A 26,092-nucleotide genomic window follows, 5' to 3' on the forward strand; every position below is an offset into this window, starting at 1 on the left:
GCTTTGGGAGGTCAACGTGGGAAGATGGCTTGAGGTCAGAAGTTCGAGAACAGCCTGGACAACATTGTGAGACCCTATATCTTACAAAAACAAGTTTTTTGTTTTTCTTTTTTGAGATGGAGGCTTATTCTATCACCCAGGCTGGAGTGCAGTGGCGTGATCTCGGCTCACTGCAACCTCTGCCTCCCAGGTTCAAGCAATTCTCCCTCAGCCTCCCAAGTAGCTGGGATTACAGGCATGTGCCACCATGACCAGCTAATTTTGTAGTTTTAGTAGAGATAGGGTTTCACCATGTTGGGCGGCGTGGTCTCGAACACCCGACCTCATGTGATCTGCCCACCTCGGCCTCCCAAAGTGCTGGGATTACAGGCTTAAGCCACCGCACCCGGCCCAGGCAAATTTTTTAAGAAACATTTATTTTAGAAATGGGGTCTCACTATGTTGCTCAGTCTGGTATCAAACGATCTTTTTTTTTTTTTTCTTTTTTGAGACGGAGTCTTGTTCTGTCACCCAGGCTGGAGTGCAACGGCGTGATCTCAGCTGATTGCAACCTCCACCTCCCGGGTTCAAGCGATTCTCCTGCCTTAGCCTCCTGAGTACCTGGGATTATGGGCACCCGCCACCACGCCTGGCTAATTTCTATATTTTTAGTACAGCTGTGGTTTCACCATATTAGGCTGGTCTCGAACTCCTGACCTTGTGATCTGCCCGCCTGGGCATCCCAAAGTGCTGGGATTACAGGTGTGAGCCACCACACCCAGCCCTCAAAAGATCTTTCTACCTCAGTCTCCAAAGTAGCTGGGACTCCAGGCATGCGCCACCACACATGGCTGAGTTTTCTCATGTGTTTCCAGTATTTTTTTTTTTGAGATGGAGTCTCACTCTGTCACCCAGGCTGGTGTGCAGTGGTGCAATCTCGGCTCACTGCAAGCCCCGCCTCCTAGTTTCATGCCATTCTCCTGTGTCAGCCTCCTGAGTAGCTTGGACTACAGGCGCCCACCACCACACCCAGCTAATTTTTTGTATTTTTAGTAGAGATGGGGTTTCACAGTGTTAGTCAAGATGGTCTCGATCTCCTGACCTTGTGATCCGCCCATCTCCGCCTCCCAAAGTGCTGGGATTACAGGTGTGAGCCACCGCACCCGGCCATGTTTCCAGTCTTTATAACATTAGGATCTGATGGACTTAGACATCCCAGTTCTCAGGATCCTGGTAAGCAGAATACTTTCTTTTTTTTTTTTTTTTTTTTTTTGGCTGGGCGTAGTGGCTCATGCCTGTAATCTCAGCACTTTGGGAGGCTGAGGTGGGCGGATTGCTTGAGCTCAGGAGTTTGAAACCAGCTTAGGGAACACAGCATAACCCCATCTCTAAAAAAATACAAAGATTAGCCAGGCGTGGTGGCACATACCTGTAGTCCCAGCTACTCAGGAGGCTGATGTGGGAGCATCGCTTGAGCATGAGAGGTTGAGGCTGCAGTGAGCTGTCATTGCATCACTGCACTGCAGCCTGGGGGACAGAGCAAGACCCTGTCTCAAAAAAAAAAAAAAAGTGTGTAGTAGAGAAGTAACATTAGAAGGCCGGGTGCGGTGGCTCACGCCATCAATACCAGCATTTTGGGAGGCTAAGGCGGGCAGATGACCTGAGGTCAGGAGTTCGAGACCAGCCTGGCCAACATGGCAAAACCCCATCTCCACTAAAAGACAAAAAATTAGCCTCGTGTGGTGGCATGCACCTGTAATCCCAGCTACTCGGGAGGCTGAGGGAAGGAAATTGCTTGAACCCCAGAGGCAGAGGTTTCAATGAGCTGAGATTGTGACACTACACTCTAGCCTGGGAGACAGAGCAAGACTCTGTCTCAAAAACAAACAAACAAAAAAAGGAAAAGAAAAAGAGAAAAAAGAAATAACATTTGATATATATGGACCCAGAAGCTAATGTGTGTGAAATAGTTCGAGTCATCAGAGAAGTACAATTGTAAGCATATAATTTCATTCTTGTTGCTACCTAGTCATAATGTGTCATCACTCATAACAGAATGGCTTCAATCATTTGGTGTGTGCAATCTCACACACACAGAGTTTTTATTTTGTTTCGTTTTGCTTGCATGTTTTAGAGACACGGATGTGCTCTGGCACCCAGGCTGGAGTGCAGTGGTGCGATTATAGCTCACCGCAGCCTCCAACTCCTGGGTTCAAGCAACCCTCCTGCCACAGCCTCCTGAGTAGCTGGACACAGGTGCGTGCCACCACAACCAGCTAACATTTTAAAATAGAGTTTGCATTTTTATGATAATTATGTGCACTAGAAGTTATTACAACTCTTGTGTTTATAGGGTACAAACCTGTACCAGTACTCTAAAGAATGACAATATCTTTTCATGAAGTCACAGCCCAATGTATCAGTTCACATACTTTTTTTTTTTTAGACTGAGTCCCACTTTGCCTCCCAGGCTGGAGTGCAATGGCACAATCTTGGCTTACTGCAACCTCTGTCTCCTGGGTTCAAACGATTCTGCTGTCTCAGCCTCCCGAGTAGCTGGGATTACAGGCACGCAACACCACACCCAGCTAATTTTTGTATTTTTAGTAAAGACCCTGTTTCACCATGTTGGCCAAGCTGGTCTCAAACTCCTGACCTCAAGTGATCCACTGCTTCAGCCTCCCAAAGTGCTGGGATTACAGGCGTGAGCCACCACACGCAGCCAATTTTTTTTTGTTTCTTTTGAAACAGATCTCACTCTGTTGCCCTGGCTGGAGTACAGTGGCGCCATCACATCTCACTGCAGCCTCGACCTTCTAGGCTCAAGTGATCCTCCCATTTCAGCCTCCCAAGTAGCTGGGACCACAAGCATGTACCACCATGCCCTGCTCATTTTTAAATTTTGGGGTGACATTTTGGGGTCTATGTTTCTCAGGCTGGTGTGTCTCAAACTCCTTGGCTCAAATGATTCTCCCACCTCGGCCTCCCAAAGTGCTGGGATTAAAGGTGTGAGCCACCCTGCCTGGTCGCCTGGTGCACTTGAAATATAATTCAGACTCCTTACTATGGCCAAGAAGTCTTTGTGTGACCCAGCCCCTGCTCAATTCTTACTCTCATTCACCGTTCTCCAAACATTCAAGCCACTTTCTGTTCCTTAAAAGCCCATTCCTGCCTTAGAGACTTTGCATGTGTAGCTACTATAATTTCCGCTTCTCTGTCATTGAAGCCTCAACTCAAATGTCGAAGCCTCAACTCAAATGTCGCATCCTCAATGAGCTCCCCCTGCCCACTTTTTAAATTATGATAACTAACCATAGAGGTTAACCAAATATTTCTTTCTCCCTCTTTTCAGACACGAAGTGGAACTGCATGTCTTTGACCCTGTCATGTGAGGGGTGACTGTGTGACTTTTTGGTCAATGAAATGTAAACAGCAATTTTTTTTTTTTTTTTTTTTTTTTTTTTTTTTTTTTTTTTTTTGAGAGAGAGAGAGGTTCTCAGTCTGTCACCCATGCTGGAGTGCAGTGGCACGGTCTCGGCTCACTGCAACCTCTGCCTCCCAGGCTCAAGCAATCCTCCCAACTCAGCCTCCCAAATAGCTAAGACTACAGGTGCATGCCACCATGCCAGGCTAATTTTTTGTAGAGACAGGGTTTTGCCATGTTGGCCAGGCTGTTCTCGAACTCCTAAGCTCAAGATATCTGCCCCCCACCTTGGCCTCTCAAAGTGCAGGGATTACAGGCATGAGCCACCGTGCCCAGCCTTAAACAAACAAAACAAAAAATTTTTTTCAGGTGGAATCTCACTCTGTTGCCCAGGCTGGAGTGCGGTGGCATGATCTCGGCTCACTGCAACCTCCGCCTCCCAGGTTCAGGTGATTCTCCTGCCTCAGCCTTTCGAGTAGCTGGGACTACAGGCGTGTGCCACCACATCTAGCTCATTTTTGTATTTTTAGCAGAGAAGGGGTTTCATCACATTGGCCAGGCTGGTCATGAACTCCTGACCTCAGGCGATCCACCCACCTCAGCCTCCCAAAGTGCTGAGATTACAGGCATGAGCCACCGTGCCCGGCAAACAGCAATATTTTTAAGAGCCAACGCCTGATTTTCTGCAATGCTTTTTCCTGCCTTGGTGATCATGGAAGCACGTGTGAAATTGAGCATCCCTCAGCTGGGAACCCTGAGCAACTTATGGAAATCAAAGCCCCCTTTCCAACCTGTCATGGATGTGTAGCATGAATGAGAAATAAATCTTTTATTGATTCAGACAACTGAGGTTTTGAGGTTGTTTGTTACTGCAGCTTAATTAGCCCGTCCTGATACACCATGTGCCAGACAGACCCACATCTGGGGGCTCTACCCGTATTATCTCATCTACTTCTCACAACAACCCGATAAAGTAGCTTGTCCTCTTAGGTTATTATAAAGGAACAGCTGAGGCTGAGGCTGGGTCATTGGTCTCTTTTTTGTCAAAAAGAGAGTTGTTTGGCTCACGGTTCTGCAGGCTGTACTAGAAGCATGGCCCCAGCATCTACTTCTGCTGCAGCCTTGGAAGCTTCCACCCAAGGCAGAAGGGTGAAGGGGAGCTATGTGCAGATCACATGGCAAAGGAGGAAGCAAGAGAGCAGAGGTGCCAAGCTCTTCCAACAATCAGTTCTTTAACTTTTTAACTTTTTGTTTGTTTGTTTTAAATGGAGTTTCGCTCTTGTTGCCCAGACTGGAGTACAATGGCATGATCTTGGCTGACAGCAAACTTTGCCTCCCGGGTTCAAGCGATTCTCCTGCCTCAGCCTCCTGAGTAGCTGGGATTACAGGCATGCACCACCATGCCTAATTTTGTATTTTTAGTAGAGACGGGGTTTCTCCATGTTGGTCAGGCTGGTCTGGAACTCCTGACCTCAGGCAATCCACCCACCTCGGCCTCCCAAAGTGCTGGGATTACAGGTGTGAGTCACAATGCCTGGCCCATTTCTTAACATATTAGAGGATTGTGGCAACCCTGTGTTGAGCTAGTGGATTGGTGCCATTTTTCCAACAGCATGTGCTCATTTGGTGTCTTTGTGTCACATTTTGGTAATTCTTACTGCATTTCAAACTTTATTACTATTTTTTTGAGATAGAGTCTTACTCCATTGCCCAGGCTTAAGTGCAGTGGTTTGACCATAGCTCACTGCAGCTTCAACCTCCTAGGCTCAAGTGATCATCCTGCCTCAGCCTTCTGAGTAGCTGGGACGACTGCCTTGTGCCACTATTCCTGCCTAATTTTTAACTTTTTTTGTAGACGTGGGTTCTCACTATGTTGATCAGGCTTGTCTGAAACTCCTGGATTTCCAGCAATCTTCCCGCCTCAGCTTCCCAAATTGCTGGGATTACAGGCTTGAGCCACCGCGCCTGTTTCTCTTTTTTTCTTTTTTTTTTCTTTTTTTTTTTTGAGACAGAGTCTCACTCTGTTACCCAGGCTGGAGTACAGTGGCGTGATCTCAGCTCACTGTAACCTCCGCCTCCCGGGTTCAAGAGATTCTTCTGCCTCACCCTCCCAAGTAGCTGGGGCTACAAGCTTGAGCCACGGAGCCCAGCCCAGCTGTTTTATTCGTCCTTCTTCCTTCCTCCTTTCCTCCTCCTGTTTCTTTTTCCTCTTCCCTCCTTCCTCCTTTCCTCCTCCTCCTCTTTTTTTTCCTCCTCCCTCCTTTCTGCTTGCTGCCTTGCCGCCTCCCAAATTGCTGGGATTAAAGGCACGAGCCACCGCACCTGGCTGTTTTTTCTTCCTCCTCCTCCTTCTCCACCTTTTTTTCCTCCTCCTTCTCCTTTACAAGCGTGAGCCACCTCACCTGGCTGTTTCCTCCTCCTCTACAGGCATGAGCCACCGTGCCTGGATATTGCCAGCCACGCAGCCTGCCTTTTTTTTTGTTTGTTTGTTCTGTTCCTTCTTTTTCTTTTCTCCTCCTCCTCCCCCTCCCCCTCCCCCTTCCTCTCCTCCCCCATCAACCTCCCCCCCTCCCTCCTCTGGCATGAGCCACTGGGCCTAGCTGTTTCCTCCTCCTCCGCCTTCTTTTTCACAGGTGTGAGCCACTGCACCTGGCTGTTTTCTCCTCCTCCTTCTCCTTTACAGGCATGAGCCACTGCGGCTGTTTCCGCCTCCTCCTCTACAGGGGTGAGCCACCGTGCCTGGCTGTTGCAAGCCAAAGAGGCTGTTTTTGCCTCCTACCCCTCCCCCTCCCCGCCTTTCCCCCTCCCCCTTGTCCTCTACAGGCATGAGCCACAGGGCCTGGCTGTTTCCTCCTCCTCGCTGTTTCTTCCTCCTCCTCCTCCTCCTTTACAGGCATGAGCCACCACACCTGGCTGTTTCCTCCTCCTCCTCTTTTACAGGGGTGAGCCACTGCGGCTGTTTCCTCCTCCTCCTCTTTTACAGGGGTGAGCCACTGTGGCTGTTTCCTCCTCCTCCTCTTTTACAGGGGTGAGCCACTGCGGCTGTTTCCTCCTCCTCCATTACAGGCGTGAGTCACTGCCACGGTTTCTACTCTTCCTCGTAATTTACAGGCATGAGCCACTATGCCTGGATGTTTGCTTCTCCTCTTCCTCATTTACAGGTATGAGCCACCTCACGTGGCTGTCTCCTCCTCCTCCTCCTACTTTACAGGCGTGAGCCACCACACCTGGCTGTTTCCCCCTCCTTCTCGTTTACAAACATGAGCCACCTCGCCTGGCTGTTTCCTCCTCTTCCTCCTCCAAATCCTCCTCCTCCTCTACAGGCATGAACCACCTTGCCCAGCTATTTCCTTCTCCTCTTCCTCTACAGGCATGAGGCACTCCACCTGGCTGTTTCCTCCTCCTCCTCCTCCTCTTCCTTCACAGGTGTGAGCCACCTCACCTGTTTCCTCCTCCTCCTCCACCACAGGCGTGAGCCACATCACCTGGCTATTTCGTCCTCCTCACTTACAGGCATGAGCCACCTCGCCTCGCTGTTTCCTCCTCCTCCTCCTCTTCTACAGGCGTGAGACACTGTGCCTGGCTGTTTCCTCCTCCTCTTCCTCTACAGGCCTGAGGCACTGCACCTGGCTGTTTCCTCCGCCTACTCTATAGGAATGAGCCACCTCGCCTGGCTGTTTCCTCCTCCTCCGCATTTACAGGCATAAGCCACCATGGCTGACTGTTTCCTCCTCCTCCTCATTTACAGGAGTGAGCCACCTCACCTGGGTGTTTCCTCCTCCTCCTCCTCCTCCTCATTTACAGGCATGAGGCACTGCCCCTGGCTGTGTCCTCCTCCTCCTCATTTACAGGCATGAGCCACCTCGCCTGGCTGTTTCCTCCTCCTCCTCTACAGGCATCAGGCACTGCACTTGGCTGTTTCCTCCTCCTCCTCATTTACAGGAATGAGCCACCTCACCTGGCTGTTTCCTTCTCTTCCTCCTCCTCATTTACAGGTGTGAGTCGCCTTGCCTGGCTGTTTCCTCTTTCTCCTTCTCATTCACACGCATGAGCCACCTTGCCTGGCTGTTTCCTCCTCCTCCTCAATTACAGGCGTGAGCCACCCCGCCTGGCTGTTTCCTCCTCTTCCTCCTCCTCCTCATTTACAGGCCTCAGCCGCCTTGCCTGGCTGTTTCCTCCTCCTCCTCATTTACAGGCATGAGGCACTGTGCCTGGCTGTTTCCTCCTCCTCCTCATTTACAGGCATGAGGCACCGTGCCTGGCTGTTTCCTCCTCCTCCTCATTTACAGGCGTGAGCCACCGTGCCTGGCTGTTTCCTCCTCATTTACAGGTGTGAGCCACTGCGCCTGGCTGTTTCCTCCTCCTCCTCCTCATTTATAGGCCGGAGCCACTGGGCCTGGCTGTTTCCTCCTACTCCTCATTTACAGGTGTGAGCCACCTTGCCTGGCTGTTTCCTCCTCCTCCTTTACAGGCGTGAGCCACCATGCCTGTTTCCTCCTCCTCCTCATTTACAGGCAGGAGGCAGTGTGCCTGGCTGTTTCCTCCTCCTCCTCCTCTACAGGCCTGAGCCACCTGCCTGGCTGTTTCCTCCTCCTCCTCCCCCCCCCTTCCCCCTCTCCCTCCCCCTCCCCCTCCTCCACAGGCCTGAGCCACCTGCCTGGCTATTTCCTCCTCCTCCTCCTCTTCCTTTTCCTTCACAGGTGTGAGCCACCTCACCTGTCTGTTTCCTCCTCCTCCTCCTCCAACTCCAACTCCTCTACAGGCAGGAGCCATCATGCCTGGCTGTTTCCACCACCACCTCCTCCTCCTCTTCCTCCTCCTCTTCCTTTACAGGGGTGAGTCACCTCACCTGGCTGTTCCCTCCTCCTCCTCTTCATTTTATTATATTTAATTTTTAGACAGAGTCTTGCTCTTGTCAACCAGGCTAAAGTGCAATGGCACGATCTCAGCTCATTGCAACCTTCCCCTCCTGGGTTCAAGCAATTCTGCCTCAGCCTCCCAAGTAGCTGGGATTGCAGGTATCCACCATTAGTTCCAGCTAATATTGGCATTTTTAGTAGAGACGGGGTTTCACCATGTTGGCCAGGCTGGTCTCAAACTCTTGACCTCATGTGATCCACCCGCCTTGGCCTCCCAAAGTGCTGGGATTTCAGGCATGAGCCACTGTGCCCAGAATAATAATAATTATTTGAAACAGAATTTCGCTCTTGTTGCCCAGGCTGGAGTGCAATGGTGTGATCTCAACTCATTGCAACCTCCACCTCCCGGGTTCAAGCGATTCTCCAGCCTCAGTCTCCCAAATAGCTGGGACTACAGGTGCCCGCCATCACACATGGCTAATATTTTTGTATTTTTAGTAGAGATAGGGTTTCGCCATGTTGGTCAGGCTGGTCTCAAACTCCTGAACTCAGGTGACCCACCCACCTTGGCCTCCCAGAGTGCTGGGATTTCAGGCATGAGCTTTTTGCCTATTTTTGCCGCCGCGGCTTTCTGCCCCCGCCGCGGCGGCTTTTTGCCGCCCCTGCTTTCTGCCCCCGCCGCCGCTTTTTGCCGCTACGGCTTTTTGCTCCCGAAGCCACAACTTTTTGCCCTCGCCGCCGCGAGCTTTTGGCCCCCGCCCGCCGCATCTTTTTACGGCTTTTGGCCCCCGCCGCCGCGGCTTTTTTCCCCCCGCCGCCGCAGGTTTTTCCCGCAGCAGCTTTTTGCCCTCGCCGCCGCGGCTTCTTGCCCCCGCCGTCCGGGCTTTTTGCACCCTCCGCCGCGGCTTTCTGCCCCCGCCGCGGCATCTTTTTGCCGCTGCAGCTTTTTGCCCCCGCCACTGCGGCTTTTTTCCGCCGCCGCGCCTTTTTGCCCCCGCCGCCGCGGCTTCTTGCCCCCGCCGTCACGGCTTTTTGCCCCCGACGCTGCAGCTTTTTACGGCTTTTTGCCCCCGTCACCGCGGCTTTTTGTCCCCGCCACCGCAGCTTTTTGCCACCGCGGCTGTTTGTCCCCGTCGCCCCGGCTTTTTCCCCCGCCGCCGCGGCTGTTTGCCGTCGTGGCGTTTTGCTCCCACCGCCGCGGCTTTTTGTCACCGCCGCCGTGGCTTTTTGCAGCTTTTTGCCCCCGCCGCCGTGGCTTTTTGCCCCCGTCACCGCGGCTTTTCGCTGCCGCGGCTTTATACACTCGCCGCCGCGGCTTTTTACCGCCGCAGCTTTTTCCCCCCGCCGCCGCGGCTTTTTGTCCCCACCGCGGCGGGTCTGAAGGCGGGATCAGCAGACTCGGCTGCCAGCTCTACCGGCGTCCTGGCTCAGGCAGCGCCGAGGGGCGCTCCTGGTCCACCTCTCCCGGCTGGGGGGTTCCTTGCCTAGACGCTCGCGCCCTGGGCTCCGCCCCTGGGACGCTGCAGCCTGCATAGAGCGGCGCTGCGCTCGGCGGCGATGGGCGAGAAGAAGGAGGGCGGTGGCGGGGGTGACGCGGCTGCCGCAGAGGGAGGCGCCGGGGCCGCGGCCGCGGCCAGCCGGGCGCTGCAGCAGTGCGCGCAGCTGCAGAAGCTCATCGGCATCTCCGTCGGCAGCCTGCGCGGGCTGGGCACCAAGTGCGCTGTGTCGAAGCACCTCACCCAGCAGGAGATACGGACTGTGGAGGTAAGGGGGTCGGGGAGCAGGGCTGGGCTCCAGCAGCGGACCGGACACCTCCCTCGGGGCCCTAGTTCACTCCTGGCCGAGTTGCATCCTTGAGCCTGCATCGCCCCCTTGGAGGCTTCTCCTCCTTCCTGCACTCGCTGATGCGGCAGCCGGAGGACCCGGGACCAGCCCTCACCTTGGGCAGGAGTTGTGGAGCGGGTGCGTGGTGGGAACTGTGATGGAGGCTCAAGGGACCCTTGGGCGGGGTGGGCTGCGCGTGGAAATCCCCTTACCCCCTGAATTTCCATCTGGTGCAGCCCTCTCATCTTGTAGGTGAGGAAACCGAAGGCCTGAGGGAGAAATGACTTGCCAGGAACCCCTGTTAAGGAGAATTAACAAAGTGTGGTTATGAAAGGAGAACTGAGTTGGGACTCAGACCTGGAGTCCCACACCCTTGGTGAAGACATTATACCACCTTGAGTCTGGCCTGTTGACTGAGGGTGAGCCACTCTATCCTCCTCTGATTGTGGGGTCTTGACCTCAATGGGTTTCGTGCAGGAAGAAGCAAATGGGTTTGCTTTCCTAGCTCTGTTCAGTACCTTAGGGACCCTGAGAACTGGAGAGATTCTTGGAGAGCCATCTGGCGTATGTCATGGGTGGGCCTTTTTTGAAGGTCAGTTTGCCCAGTGGGCTGGCTCAGCCCGAATGAACTCTCTTGAATCTTTGGAGTTGTCTGTGTACTTTTAAGGGTTTCTCATCCTTGCAGCAAAAGATCCCCTGGAAATTAGGTGGGAAAACCTTAACTTTTGTGGGGCCTTGTATTTGTTTTCAAAGTTCATGCACATAGCCAGGTGTGGTGGCTCACACCTGTTATCCTGTCCTGGATCCCTTGAGTCAAGGAGTTTGAGACCAACCTGGACAATATAGTGAGACCCCGTCTCTACAAAAAATAAAACACTAGCAAGGAGTGGTTGTGGGCATCTGTACTCCCAGCTAGTACTGTGGCTGAGGCGGGACGAGCACTTGAGCCTGCACTGAGCTGTGATCTCACCAGTGTATTCCAGCCTGGGCCACAGATCAACACCTTGACTCAAAAAAAAAAAAAAAAAAACCAACAACAAAAATTCTTGAAGATTTTGCATTCTGTCCCACTATCCATTGGTTTTCATGTCAAGATAATGTCAGAAATTCTTTACAGTTGCTTCCAGAAGGAGTAGCCTTTTGATCTAGTGCACAGGTGTCCAGTCGTTTGGCTTCTCAGTGCCACATTGGAAGAAGAATGCTCCTGGGCCACACATAAAATACACTACTGCTAGCAATAGCTGATGAGCTTAAAAAAAAAAAGGTTTGTGCATAATTTTCATGATACCCACCACCACAGATAGGCGGAAAAGTCCTTGTAGTCAAAGGGTTGGACACGGCTGATCTAGTGTCTTGTCGTCCGTTTTGGCTTTCTCCCTGATTCCAGAATGCAGGTAGAGATGTAGAGACGTGCTCTCAGGACAGCTGTTGAGATAAAAAAATTTGTTGTCATTTATTCCCAAGCACAGCTGTTTGTCATTTGCATTGAAAAAGTCCCCATTCAAACTGCTGTCACATATAAAATCTATTTATATAAGTCTGTATTTTTCTGTTGTCTTGACCTTTGTGGGCAGTAGTCTGTTTTAGCCGAGCAAACTGTCCTTCCAAATAATGAAGCCGAAGTCAGCCTACCTGCTTGCCATTTTTCTTCCCCTTCCATTTTTCTAACCTGAGGATAATTGTAAGAATGAATTAAGATTTGTGTTTAAGGCTGGGCACAGTGTCTCAGGCCTGTAATCTCAGCACTTTGGGAGGCGGAGACGGATGTATCGCTTGAGCTCAGGAGTTGAAGATCAGCCTGGGCAACATACTGAGACTCCGTCTTGTATAATTAAATTAAAATTTAAAAAAAGAAGAGCAAAGGACCTGTGTTTAAAATTTTTAAAAAGGGGGGAAAGTGTAATGCAAAATGTGAACTATGCTAGCTATGATTGGGAAAAATAATTTTTCATACAGCATTATCTGTTGACTTGTATTAGCAGCATACTGGTCATAAGCGTTTTGCTTTCGTCAAATATGATGAGGCAAGCTACTTTAAAGTGTGGTGGGGCTTTCTTCCGCATGGCTCCTGGAGGTGTTGAGTCCCAATTTAGCCAATTAATTTGGGTTTAGTTTTGATACGGATAAGGGAGACCAGCTTCATTCATGGTGCACACACAGTTTTGCCAGTAAGGAAAAAAAAAGCCACCTGAATGTTCCTACTCATTAGATGCTATCTGGAGAGCTCCTACCCCACCGCCACGAAGGCCTGGGCCCTTAAAAAGACTCAATGCAGGCTTTATGTATCTCATACTGTATTCTGCAAGATGCTTCTGTGAAAGAAAGTTGTCCTGCATCAGCCATCTCCCTCCTGAAGATCCCTGCGGATGAGGATTTGTGTTTTAAAGGTTCTGAGAAGTCCTGCAACAACAGTTCTCAAACTTATTTGTCCAGGGGATCTTTTCTTCTGCTGAACGTAGTTGGGGAGACATGGCCTTAAGCCTTGAGCTGAGAAAGAGACAAGAAACTGTTGGCTCACTTACAACCAAGTGTTGTTTATGTTTTAGGTTTTTATGAAACTGAGGTGCTGTTTGAGGTTCTAAATCAAAGTGGGTGGTTGAAGAGAGGCCGGTATCCCTGTAGACTTAGCCAGCCATGAGAGGTTGCCTTTTGTTGAAGGAGGTGTTTTACAAAGGGAAATAGGGTGTCTCCTGGGCATCGCATTAGCACTTAAATACATCTATCACTGAAATGAAATGAAATGATGAAATGAAATGAAATGATGCAACAAAATGATGAAGAAATGAAACGATGGAATGAAATGATGAAATGAAATGATGAAATGAAATGAAATGATGAGATGAAATGATGAAATGAAATAATGAAAGGATGAAATGATTAAATGAAATCATGAAATGGAATGATGAAATGAAATGATGAAATGGTGAAATGAAATGAAATGAAATGTAATGATGAAATGAAGTGATGAAGTGAAATGATGAAATGAAATGATGAAATGAAAAGATCAAATGATGAAGAAATGATATGAAATAATATGAAATGATGAAATGAAGTGAAATGATTAAATGATGAAATAATGAAATGAAATGAGATGAGGAATTGAAATGATCAAATGAAATCATGAGATGAAATGATGAAATGAAATGATGAGATGAAATGATGAAATGATGAGATGAAGTGAAATAATGAAATGACGAAATGCAAAGATGAGATGAAATGATGAAATAATGAAATGAAAGGATGAAGTGATGAAAGGATGAAATGTAATGATGAAATGATGAAATGAAAAGATGAAATGATGAAATGATATGAAATGATGAAATGAAATGATAAAATGAAGTCAAATGTTGAAATGATGAAATGAAATGATGAAATGATGAAATGAAATAATTGAAATGAATTGAAATGATTAAATGAAATGAGATGAAAAGATGAAATGACGAGATGAAAAGATGAAATGAGATGAAATGACTAGATGAAATAATGAGATGAACTGACGAAATGATGAGATGAAGTGAAATAATGAAATGAAATGTTGAGATGAAATGATGAAATGAAATGAAAGAATGAAATGAAATGAGATGAAATGATGAGATGAAATAATGAAATGAAAGGATGAAATGATGAAATGAAATCATGGAATGATGAAATGATGAAATGATGAAATGAAATGAGGAAATGAAATGTAATGATGAAATGAAATGATGAAATGAAAAGATCAAATGATGAAGAAATGATATGAAATAATTTTAAATGAAAATGATGAAATGTGAATGATTAAATGATGAAATAATGAAATGAAATGAAATGATGAAATGATGAAACGAAATGATCAAATGAAATGAGATGAAAAGATGAAATGAGATGAAATGATGAGATGAAATGAAATCATGAGATGAAATGATGAAATGATGAGATGAAATGAAATAATGAAATGACGAAATACAAAGATGAGATGAAATGATGAAATAATGAAATGAAAGGATGAAATGATGAAAGGATGAAATGAAATGATGAAATGTAATGATGAAATGATGAAATGAAAAGATGAAATGATGAAATGATATGAAATGAAATGAAATGATGAAATGAAGTCAAATGTTGAAATGATGAAATGATGAAATGAAATGATGAAATAATTGAAATGAATTGAAATGAAATGATTAAATGAAATGAGATGAAAAGATGAAATGATGAAATGACGAGATGAAAAGATGAAATGAGATGAAATGAAATGATTAGATGAAATGAAATCATGAGATGAAATGATGAGATGAAGTGAAATAATGAAATGAAATGTTGAGATAAAATGATGAAATGAAAGAATGAAATGAAATGATGAAATGAAATGATGAGATGAAATGATGAAAGGAAATAATGAAATGAAAGGATGAAATGATGAAATCATGAAATGGAATGATGCAATGATGAAATGATGAAATGGTGAAATGAAATGAGGAAATGAAATGTAATGATGAAATGAAATGATGAAGTGAAATGAAATGATGAAATGAAAGGATCAAATGATGAGATGATATGAAATGATTTTATGAAATGAAATGATGAAATGAAGTGAAATGATTAAATGATGAAATAATGAAATGAAATGATGAATTGAAATGAAATGATCAAATGAAATGACGAGATGAAAAGATGAAATGATGAGATGAAATGAAATCATGAGATGAAATGATGAGATGAAGTGAAATAATGAAATGAAATGATGAAATGCAAAGATGAGATGAAATGATGAAATGAAATAATGAAATGAAAGGATGAAACGATGAAAGGATGAAATGTAATGATGAAATGAGGAAAAGATGAAATGATGAAATGATATGAAATGATGAAATGAAATGATGAAATGAAGTCAAATGTTGAAATGATGAAATGAAATGATGAAATGAAATGATGAAATAATTGAAATGAATTGAAATGATTAAATGAAATGAAATGAGATGAAAAGATGAAAAGAGATGAAATGAAATGACGAGATGAAAAGATGAAATGAGATGAAATGATTAGATGAAATCATGAGATGAAATGATGAGATGAAGTGAAATAATGAAATGAAATGTTGAGATGATGAAATGAAAGAATGAAATGAAATGATGAAATGATGAGATGAAATGATGAGATGAAATGAAATCATGAGATAAAATGATGAAATGATGAGATGAAGTGAAATGATGAAATGATGTGCTGCTGGACTCGGTTTGCCAGTATTTTATTGAGGATTTTTGCATCAATGTTCATCAAGGATATTGGTCTAAAATTCTCTTTTTTGGTTGTGTCTCTGCCCGGTTTTGGTATCAGGATGACGCTGGCCTCATAAAATGAGTTAGGGAGGATTCCCTCTTTATCTATTGATTGGAATAGTTTCAGAAGGAATGGTAGCAGATCCTCCTTGTACCTCTGGTAGAATTCAGTTGTGAATCCATCTGGTCCTGGACTCTTTTTGGTTGGTAAGCTATTGATTATTGTCACAATTTCAGCTCCTGTTATTGGTCTATTCAGAGATTCAGCTTCTTCCTGGTTTAGTCTTGGGAGAGTGTATGTGTCTAGGAATTTATCCATTTCTTCTAGAATTTCTAGTTTATTTGCGTAGAGGTGTTTGCAGTATTCTCTGATGGTAGATTGTATTTCTGTGGGATTGGTGGTGATATCCTCTTTATCATTTTTTATTGCATCTATTTGATTCTTCTCCCTTTTCTTATTAGTCTTGCTAGCGGTCTATCAATTTTGTTGATCCTTTCAAAAAACCACCTCCTGGATTCATTAATTTTTTGAAGGGTTTTTTGTGTCTCTATTTCCTTCAGTTCTGCTCTGATTTTAGTTATTTCTTGCCTTCCGCTAGCTTTTGAATGTGTTTGCTCTTGCTTTTCTAGTTCTTTTAATTGTGATGTTAGGGTGTCAATTTTGAATCTTTCCTGCTTTCTCTTGTGGGCATTTAGTGCTATAAATTTCCCTCTACACACTGCTTTGAATGCGCCCCAGAGATTCTGGTATGTTGTGTCTTTGTTCTCGTTGGTTTCAAAGAACATCTTTATTTCTGCCTTCATTTCGTTATGTACCCAGTAGTCATTCAGGAGCAGGTTGTTCAGTTTCCATGTAGTTGAGCGGTTTTGAGTGAGAGTCTTAATCCTGAGTTCTAGTTTGATTGCACTGTGGTCTGAGAGATAGTTTGTTATACTTTCTGTTCTTTTACATTTGCTGAGGAGAGCTTTACTTCCAAGTATGTGGTCAATTTTGGAATAGGTGTGGTGTGGTGCTGAAAAAAAAAAGTATATTCTGTTGATTTGGGGTGGAGAGTTCTGTAGATGTCTATTAGGTCCGCTTGGTGCAGAGCTGAGTTCAATTCCTGGGTATCCTTGTTGACTTTCTGTCTCGTTGATCTGTCTAATGTTGACAGTGGGGTGTTAAAGTCTCCCATTATTAATGTGTGGGAGTCTAAGTCTCTTTGTAGGTCACCAAAGACTTGCTTTATGCATCTGGGTGCTCCTGTATTGGGTGCATATATATTTAGGATAGTTAGCTCTTCTTGTTGAATTGATCCCTTTACCGTTATGTAATGGTCTTCTTTGTCTCTTTTGATCTTTGTTGGTTTAAAGTCTGTTTTATCAGAGACTAGGATTGCAACCCCTGCCTTTTTTTGTTTTCCATTTGCTTGGTAGATCTTCCTCCATCCCTTTATTTTGAGTCTATGTGTGTCTCTGCACATGATATGGGTTTCCTGAATACAGCACACTGATGGGTCTTGACTCCTTATCCAGTTTGCCAGTCCGTGTCTTTTAATTGGAGCATTTAGCCCATTTACATTTAAAGTTAATATTGTTATGTGTGAATTTGATCTTGTCATTATGATGTTAGCTGGTTATTTTGCTTGTTAGTTGATGCAGTTTCTTCCTAGCCTCGACGGTCTTTACAATTTGGCATGTTTTTGCAGTGGCTGGTACCGGCTGTTCCTTTCCATGTTTAGTGCTTCCTTCAGGAGCTCTTTTAGGGCAGGCCCGGTGGTGATAAAATCTCTCAGCATTTGCTTGTCTGTAAAGTATTTTATTTCTCCTTCACTTATGAAGCTTAGTTTGGCTGGATATGAAATTCTGGGTTGAAAATTCTTTTCTTTAAGAATGTTGAATATTGGCCCCCACTCTCTTCTGGCTTGAAGAGTTTCTGCCGAGAGATCAGCTGTTAGTCTGATGGGCTTCCCTTTGTGGGTAACCCGACCTTTCTCTCTGGCTGCCCTTAACATTTTTTCCTTCATTTCAAGTTTGGTGAATCTGACAATTATGTGTCTTGGAGTTGCTCTTCTCGAGGAGTATCTTTGTGGCATTCTCTGTATTTCCTGAATCTGAATGTTGGCGTGCCTTGCTAGATTGGGGAAGTTCTCCTGGATAATATCTTGCAGAGTGTTTTCCAACTTGGTTCCATTCTCCCCGTTACTTTCAGGTACACCAGTCAAACGTAGGTTTGGTCTTTTCACATAGTCCCATATTTCTTGGAGGCTTTGTTCGTTTCTTTTTATTCTTTTTTCTCTAAACTTCCCTTCTCACTTCATTTCATTCATTTCATCTTCTATCACTGATACCCTTTCGTCCAGTTGATCGCATCGGCTCCTGAGGCCTCTGCCTTCTTCACGTAGTTCTCGAAATTGGCTTTCAGCTCCATCAGCTCCTTTAAGCATTTCTCTGCATTGGTTATTCCAGTTATACATTTGTCTAATTGTTTTTCAAAGTTTTTAACTTCTTCGCTATTGGTTTGAATTTCCTCCTGTAGCTCGCAGTAGTTTGATCATCAGAAGCCTTCTTCTCTCAACTCGTCAAAGTCATTCTCTGTCCGGCTTTGTTCTCTTGCTGGTGAGGAGCTGCGTTCCTTTGGAGAAGGAGAGGCGCTCTGCTTTTTAGAGTTTCCAGTTTTTCTGCTCTGTTTTCTCCCCATCTTTGTGGTTTTATCAACTTTTGGTCTTTGATGATGGTGATGTACACATCGGTTTTGGTGTGGGCGTCCATTCCGTTTGTTAGTTTTCCTTCTAACAGACAGGACCCTCAGCTGCAGGTCTGTTGGAGTTTGCTAGAGGTCCACTCCAGACCCTGTTTGCCTGGGTATCAGCAGCGGTGACTGCAGAACAGCGGGTGTTCGTGAACCACAAATTCAGCTGTCTGATCATTCCTCTGGAAGTTTGGTCTCAGAGGACTTCCCGGCCGAGTGAGGTGTCAGTCTCTCCCTACTGGGGGGTGCCTCCCAGTTAGGCTGCTCGGGGGTCAGTGACCCACTTTAGGAGGCAGTCTGCCTGTTCTCAGATCTGCAGCTGCATACTGAGAGAACCACTACTCTCTTCAAAGCTGTCAGACAGGGACATTTAAGTCTGCAGAGGTTACTGCTGACTTTTAGTTTGTGCCCTGCCCCCAGAGGTGGAGCCTACAGAGGCAGGCAGGCCTCCTGGAGCTGTTGTGGGCTCCACCCAGTTCTAGCTGCCTGGCTGCTTTGTTTACCTAAGCAAGCCTAGGCAATGGTGGGCGCCCCTTCCCCAGCCTTGCTGCCGCCTTGCAGTTTGATCTCAGACTGCTGTGCTAGCAATCAGTGAGACTCTGTGGGCGTAAGACCCTCCGAGCCAGGTGTGGGACACAATCTCCTGGTGTGCCGTTTTCCAAGCCTGTTGGAAAAGCCCAGTATTAGTGTGAGAGTGACCTGATTTTCCAGATGCTGTCTGTCACCCCTTTCTTTGACTAGGAAAGGGAACTCCCTGACCCCTTGTGCTTCCCGAGTGAGGCAATGCCTCGACCTCCTTCGGCTCCCACATGGTGTGCTGCACCCACTGTCCTGCACCCACTGTTTGGCACTCCCTTAGTGAGATGAACCCGGTACCTCAGATGGAAATGCAGAAATCACCTGTCTTCTGCATCACTCACGCTGGGAGCTGTAGACTGGAGCTGTTCCTATTTGGCCATTTTGGCTCCACCCCTCATTTCATTATTTCATCATTTCACTTCATCATTTCATTTCATCATTTCATACCATTTCCTCATTTCATACCATTTCCTCATTTCATTTCATTTCATCATTTCATTTCATCATTTGATTTCATCATTTCCTTTCATCTCATCATTTCATTTCATTTCACCATTTCATTTCATCATTTTATCATTTCATCATTTCATCATTTCATTTCTTCATCATTTCGTTTCATCATTTCATTTCATTTCATCATTTCATCATTTCATTTCATTTCATTTCAGTGATACATGTATTTAAGTGCTAATGCGATGCCCAGGAGACACCCTATTTCCCTTTGTAAAACACCTCCTTCAACAAAAGGCAACCTCTCATGGCTGGCTAAGTCTACAGGGATACCGGCCTCTCTTCAACCACCCAATTTGATCCCGTCCTCAGACCCGTGGCAGTGGGGGCAAAAAGCCGCGGCGGCAGAGGCAAAAAGCCGTGAAGGCGGGGTGAAAAAGCTGCGGCGGTAAAAAGCCGCAGCGGCGGGGTTTAAAAACCACGTCCGCGAAAAGCCACGGCGGCGGGGCAAAAAGTCGCAGTGGCGGGGGCAAAAAGCCGCGGCGGCAAAAACCCATGGCGGTGGTGGCAAAAAGGCGCGGCAGGGGTGACAAAAAGCCTGGACAAAAAGGAGCACTTGTGGACTGATGAGGCCAGTACAGTTGACCCTTATAACTGCAGGCTCCCCATCCATGGATTCAGCCAACCACAGAGGGAAAATATTCCAAAATATGGACTCCAGGCATGGTGGCTCATGCCTATAATCCTGAGAATCGCTTGAACCCAGGAGGCAGAGGTTGCAGTGAGCTGAGATCGTGCCACTGAACCACTGCACTCCAGCCTGGATGACAAGACTGAAACTCTATCTCAAAAAAAAAAAAAAAAAAAAAAGGAAAGAAAAAGAAAAAATCACCCTGGGTGGGCATGGTGGCTCACATCTGTCATCTCAAGATTGTGGGAGGCCGATGAGAAAGGACTGCTTGAGCCTAAGAGTTTGAGACCAGCCTGGGCAAACAGCAAGACCTTGTCTCTACTAAAAAATTAAAAAATTAGCTAGGCGTGGTGGTGCACCTGTACTGTAATCCCAGCTACTTGGGCTGCTGAGATGGGAGGATCGCACGAGCCCAGGAGTTCCAGGCTGCAGTGAGCTATGATTGCAACACTGTACTCCAGCCTGGGGAACACAGCAAGATCCTGTCTCAAAAACAAACAAAAAAAAAAAACAAAAAATTCAGCTCTGCCATTACCTCTTCAAAACTCTTCCTTAACTTGCCATCTAGAGTTGAAGACCCCTCCGCTCAGTTCTGGTGAGAGGCTGACTGAATAAGAACATTTTGACCATCGTCTTATAATAATTGCTTTATCTATTTGTTTGTTTGTTTTGAGACAGGGTCTTGCTCTGTCCCCCCAGGCTGGAGTGCAGTGGCACAATCACGATTCATTGCAACCTCAACCTCCCAGGCTCAAGAAATTCTTCCACCTCAGCCTCCTCGGTAGCTGGGACTACAGGCATGCACCATCACACCCGGCTAATTTTATACATTTTTTATAAAGAGGGGTGTCATGTCAGCTGGGCATGGTGGCTTACGCTTGTAATCCCAGCACTTTGGGAGGCCGAGGCGGGTGGATCACCTAAGGTCAGGAGTTCCAGACCAGCCTGGCCAACATGGTGAAACCCCATTTCTACTAAAATTACAAAAATTAGCTGATTGTGGTGCCACATGCCTCTAATCCCAGCTACTCAGGAGGTTGTGGCAGGAAAATCGCTTGAATCCAGGAGGTGGAGGTTGCAGTGAGCCGAGATCGCGCCGTTGCACTCCAGCCTGGGCAACAAGAGTGAAACTCCATCTCAAAAAAAAAATAAATAAATAATAAATCAAATAAAATAAGAGGGGCATCTCGTCATGTTGCCCAGTGCGGTCTTGTATTCCTGGGCCCAATTGATCCACCCGCCTCAGCCTCCCAAACTGCTGGGATTACAGGCATGAGAGCCACTGTGCCCAACCAGAGCTGGGCTACGTATCTCTATTAAGGTTTTCATCAGGGCCAACTGGGCACTGGCTCCTGCTCCACCAGTCCTATGTGGTTGCAGAATGAATGGCCCCAATAAAGATTCTCCCTTGAGCCCCCTACCCCGCGATCTTCCTGCAAGGTTGGCAGAGCTGGATGCTCTGAAAGCTAAGGGCACATGGGCCAACCAGCGCCTGGCCAGAGAAGGGGAGGAAAACATGTGAAGGCTCACAGGTCTGGAGTCTAACGCCTCACTGAACACAGAACAGCCACCCCCGTGTGCAGCTGCAGGGCGAGGAAGGTCAGCTCTTGGCCCCTTCTCAACCCTCCTACCAAACACCAAGCAGGTTTCTGAGAATAGCAAAAGGCCAGCAGACCCATCTTCAGGGCCTCTGTGATCAGAAACATGCAAACACCTTTTTCTTTTTTGCTTTTCTTTTCCTTTTCTTTTCTTTTTTCTTTCTTTTCTTTTTTTTTTTTTTTTTGAGACTGAGTCTTACTCTGTCGCCCAGGCTGGAGCGCAGTGGTGTGATCTCTGCTCACTGCAACCTCTGCCTCCTGGGTTCCAGTGATTCTCCTGCCTCAGCCTCCTGGGTAGCTGGGATTACAGACACCCATTATCATGCCCAACTAATTCTTGTATTTTTGGTAGAGACTGGGTTTTGCCATGTTGGCCAGGTTGGTCTCGAACTTTTCACCTCAAGTGATCTGCCTGCCTCGGCCTCCCAGAATGCTGGGATTACAGGTGTGAGCCACTGCTCCTGGCCCAAATACCTTTTTCTTCATGCTTTTTGGGAGTTAATTAAGCACCAGTATCTGAAAAGCTGTTTCTGCCTCCCACACTCGGAGGGCGTGGTGGAAACAGAGTCCAGGAATGCACAAGGCTGGGAATTAGATTCAGCAAGTTCTGGGATAGAAAAACTGAACCTAAATGAAAATCGTATTGTGCACTTAGCAGTACTTTGTAAAGAGTGTTTCAGTACCATTATAAAAAGAGGCCGGGCGTGGTGGCTCATGCCTATAATCCCAGGACTTTGGGAGGCCAAGCAGGAGGATTGTTTGAGACCAGAAGTTGGAGACCAGCCTGGGAAACATGAAGAGACCCCATCTCTACAAAAAAAATATATAAAAATTAGCCCAGCACGATGGTGCATGCATGTGGTCCCTGCTACTCTGGAGGCTGAGACGGGAGAATCCCTTGAGCCCAGGAAGTCAAGGCTGCAGAAATTTATGATTGTACCACTGCACTCCAAACTGGTCAACAGAACAAGACCCTGTCTCAAACATAAAAATAAAAAGACATGAGCTAGCTGACATTTTTTTAAAAAAAATTTATTTTGAGACAGAGTTTCGCTCTTGTTGCCTGGGCTGGAGTGCAATGGTACGATCGGCCTCCCAAAGTGCTGGGATTACAGGCGTGAGCCACCATGCCCAGCGAAGAAATCATTTTTAGAAAACCAGAAAACAAAGATTGCAGCAGCAATAGAGGGCAGTGTTTCAATCATAAACTGTTCCTGCAAAGAGAGGTAAGCCTGGCCTCCCCCAGGGTGCCTTTGCTGAGTGCACAGCACCTTCCTCCTCGCCTCCTCCCGTCTTCGCCTCCTGGCCTTCTATCCCTCACTGCACTCTCCTGCATCAGTACAAGCACCACTGCTCAGGACCCATTCAGCTGGGCAATGTCGGGGCTTTGGGAGAATGATAAGATGTGGTCCCTGCCCTCTTCTAACCAAGACAAATGCCTACAAAAATAAAAGTCATATCAGTAGATTAATGTTTGAGTTCTCAACTAGATGGCAGGAGCTGGGTGTGGTGGCCCACACCTGTATTCCCAGTACTTTGGGAGGCTGAGGTGGAGGATCATCTGAGGTCAGGAGTTTGAGACCAGCCTGACCAACATGACGAAACCCTGTCTCTACTAAAAATACAAAAAAATAGCCAGGCGTGGTAGCAGACACCTGTAATCCCAGCTACTTGAGAGGCTAAGGCAGGAGAATCACTTGAACCCAGGAGGTGGAGGTTGCAGTGAGCCAGGATCATGCCACTCTACTCTGGCCTGGGTGACAGAGTGAGACTCTGTCTCAAAAAATAAAATAAATAAATAATAAATAAACGAGATGGCAGGCCAGGCATGGTGGTTCATGCCTGTAATCCCAGTACTTTGGGAGGCTGAGGTGGGCGGATCACCTGAGCTCAGGAGCTTGAGACCAGCCTGGGCAACATGGTGAAACCCCATCTCTACTAAAAATGCAAAATTTAGGCTGGGCACAGTGGCTTACACCTGTAATCCCAGCACTTTGGGAGGCCGAGGCAGGCAGATCATGAGGTCAGGAGATCAAGACCATCCTGGCTAACACGGTGAAACCCTGTCTCTACTAAAAATACAAAAAAAAAAAAAAATTAGCCGGGCGTGGTTGTATGTACCTGTAGTCCCAGCTACTTGGGAGGCTGAGGCAGGAGAATTGCTGAGCTGAGATTGCATCAGTGCACTCCAGCCTGGGCAACAGAGCAAGACTCCATCTGAAAAAAGAAAAAAAAAATTAGCCAGGCATGGTGGCGGGTGCCTCCGGTCCCAGCTACTTGGGAGGCTGAGGCATGAGAATCACTTGAACCCTGGAGACGGAGGTTGCAGTGAGTGGAGATTGCACCACTGCACTCCAGCCTGGGTGACAGAGTGAGACCTTATCTCAGAAATAAATAAATAAATAAATAAATAAATAAATAAATAAATAAATACTAGATGGAAATCACATCCAGGCCCTGTAATTTCAAAGAAGGGAAGATCAAAGAGAAGTCTGCGGTGTAGAGGAAATCCCCTTGGACCTGGGATCTGGTCCAGACCAGGAACTGCCCTGCCAGGGCGGCCAAGAGTCACAGTGTGTGCACAAGAAATGATGGGGGATTTTCTCTTCTGGGATGAGGGAGAACTGCTGGTAGTACTCTAAGTTTTGTTTTTTTGTTTTTTTGTTTTTTGTTTTTTGAGACAGGGTCTGGCTCTGTCACCCAGGCTGCAGTGCAGTGGTGCGATCTTAGCTCACTGTAACCTCCACCTCCTGGACTCAAGCCGTCCTCCCACCTCAGCCTCCCAGGTAGCTGGGACTACAGGCATATGCCACCATGCCCAGCTAATTCTTATAGTTTTTTGTAGAGATGGGGTTTCACCATGTTGCCCAGACTGCTTTGAACTCCTGAGCTTAGGTGATCTGTCTGCCTCAGCCTCCCAAAGTGCTGGGATTACAGGTGTGAGCCACTGCCCCCAACCTACATGCTACTTTTTTTTTTTCATTGATTGATTGATTGATGGAAACACTCTACTTTTTCATAGTTAAAACTGTTTATAGGCCACACACAGTAGCTCATTCCTCTAATCCCAGCACTTTGGGAGGCTGAGAAGGGAGGATGGCTTTAGGCCAGAGTTTGAGACAAGCATGGGCAATATAGTGAGACCCCATTTCTATAAAAAAATTAAAAATTATCTGGGGGTAGTGGCTCATGCCTGCAGTCCTAGCTACTCAGGAGGCTGAGGCAGAAGGATTACTGGAGCCTGCGAGTTTGAGGTTGCAGTGAGCTGTGATTGCACCACCGCCCTCCAGCCCGGGTGACAGAGCAAGACCCTGTCTCAAGAAAAAAACAACAAACAAATAAAAATTGTTTATACTTACTATTATTTCACTAGTTGTACTAACCGATACCCTCTTTTTAACGATTTCTGAAAACAGTACTTCCTTTTTTTCTGCCAGGATATAGACACAATACTGCATATACTCATTTGAAAGTACAAAATTCTGTTACTTGCCTTTTATCTTCACTATTTTTTCTTTTAAGACGGTCGCGCTCTGTCGCCCAGGCTGGAGTACAGTGGCACAATCTTGGCTCAATGCAACCTCTGCCTCCTGGGTTCAAGTGGTTCTCATGCCTCAGCCTCCCGAGTAGCTGAGACTCCAGGTGTGCCCCACCTCGCCGGGCTACTTTTTAAATTTTTTTAGGGTCTTGCTATGTTGCCAGGCTGCTCTCAAACTCCTCCTGCCTCAGCCTTCCAAAGTGCTGGGATTTATAGGTATGTGCCACTGCACCTAACCAACTTTGTCATTTCTTTTTTGTTTTTGTTTGAGACAGGGTCTCACCCCGTCACCCAGGCTGGAGTGCAGTGGCACAGTCATGGCTCACTGCAGCCTTGAACTTCTGGGCTCAAGTGATCCTCCTGCCTCAGCCTCCTGAGTAGCTGAGATGACAGGTGCACACCACAATCCCTGGCTAATTTTTGTAGAGATGGAGTTCTGCCATGTTGCTCAGCTGGTCTTGACCCTCTGTGCTTAAGCAATCCTCCCGCCTCAGCCCCCCAAAGTGCTGGGATCATAGGCGTGAGCCGCCGCTCCTGTCTGATTTTGTCATTTCTTAAAAATGAGGTTGGGAGCTCCCTGAAAAAACTATTCATTTTACTTGTATGTATTCCTCATTAAACTAGCCCAATGTTCACTGCTTAGCCAATTCCAACATTGATTATAAAGTATCTATGCTAACAATAAATTATCTAAGCTAACAATTCAAAGGCAGCCATGTGCAGTGGCTCGTGCCTGTAATCCCAGCAATTTGGGACGCCATGGCGGATGGATCACCTGAGGTCAGGAGTTTGAGACCAGTCTGGCCAACATGCCAAAACCCTGTCTCTACTAAAAATACAAAAAATTAGCTGGGAATGGCGGGTGCCTGTAATCCCAGCTACTTGGGAGGCTAACGCAGGAGACTCGCTTGAACCTAGGAGGCAGAGGTTGCAGTGAGCCGAGATCGCACTATTGCATTCGAGCCTGGGCCACAGAGTGAGACTCTGTCAAAAAAAAAAAAAAAAAAAAAATGACCCAAAGGCTGGGTGCTCTGGTTCACACCTGTAATCCCAGCACTTTGGGAGGCCAGGCGGTCAGATCACCTGAGGTCGAGAGTTGGATACCAGCATGGCTGGAACCTTTTTTTTTTGAGATGGAGTCTCGCTCTGTCATGCCCAGGC

Source organism: Pan paniscus, chromosome 19, assembly GCF_029289425.2.
Source record: "Pan paniscus chromosome 19, NHGRI_mPanPan1-v2.0_pri, whole genome shotgun sequence".
NCBI lineage: Eukaryota > Metazoa > Chordata > Mammalia > Primates > Hominidae > Pan > Pan paniscus.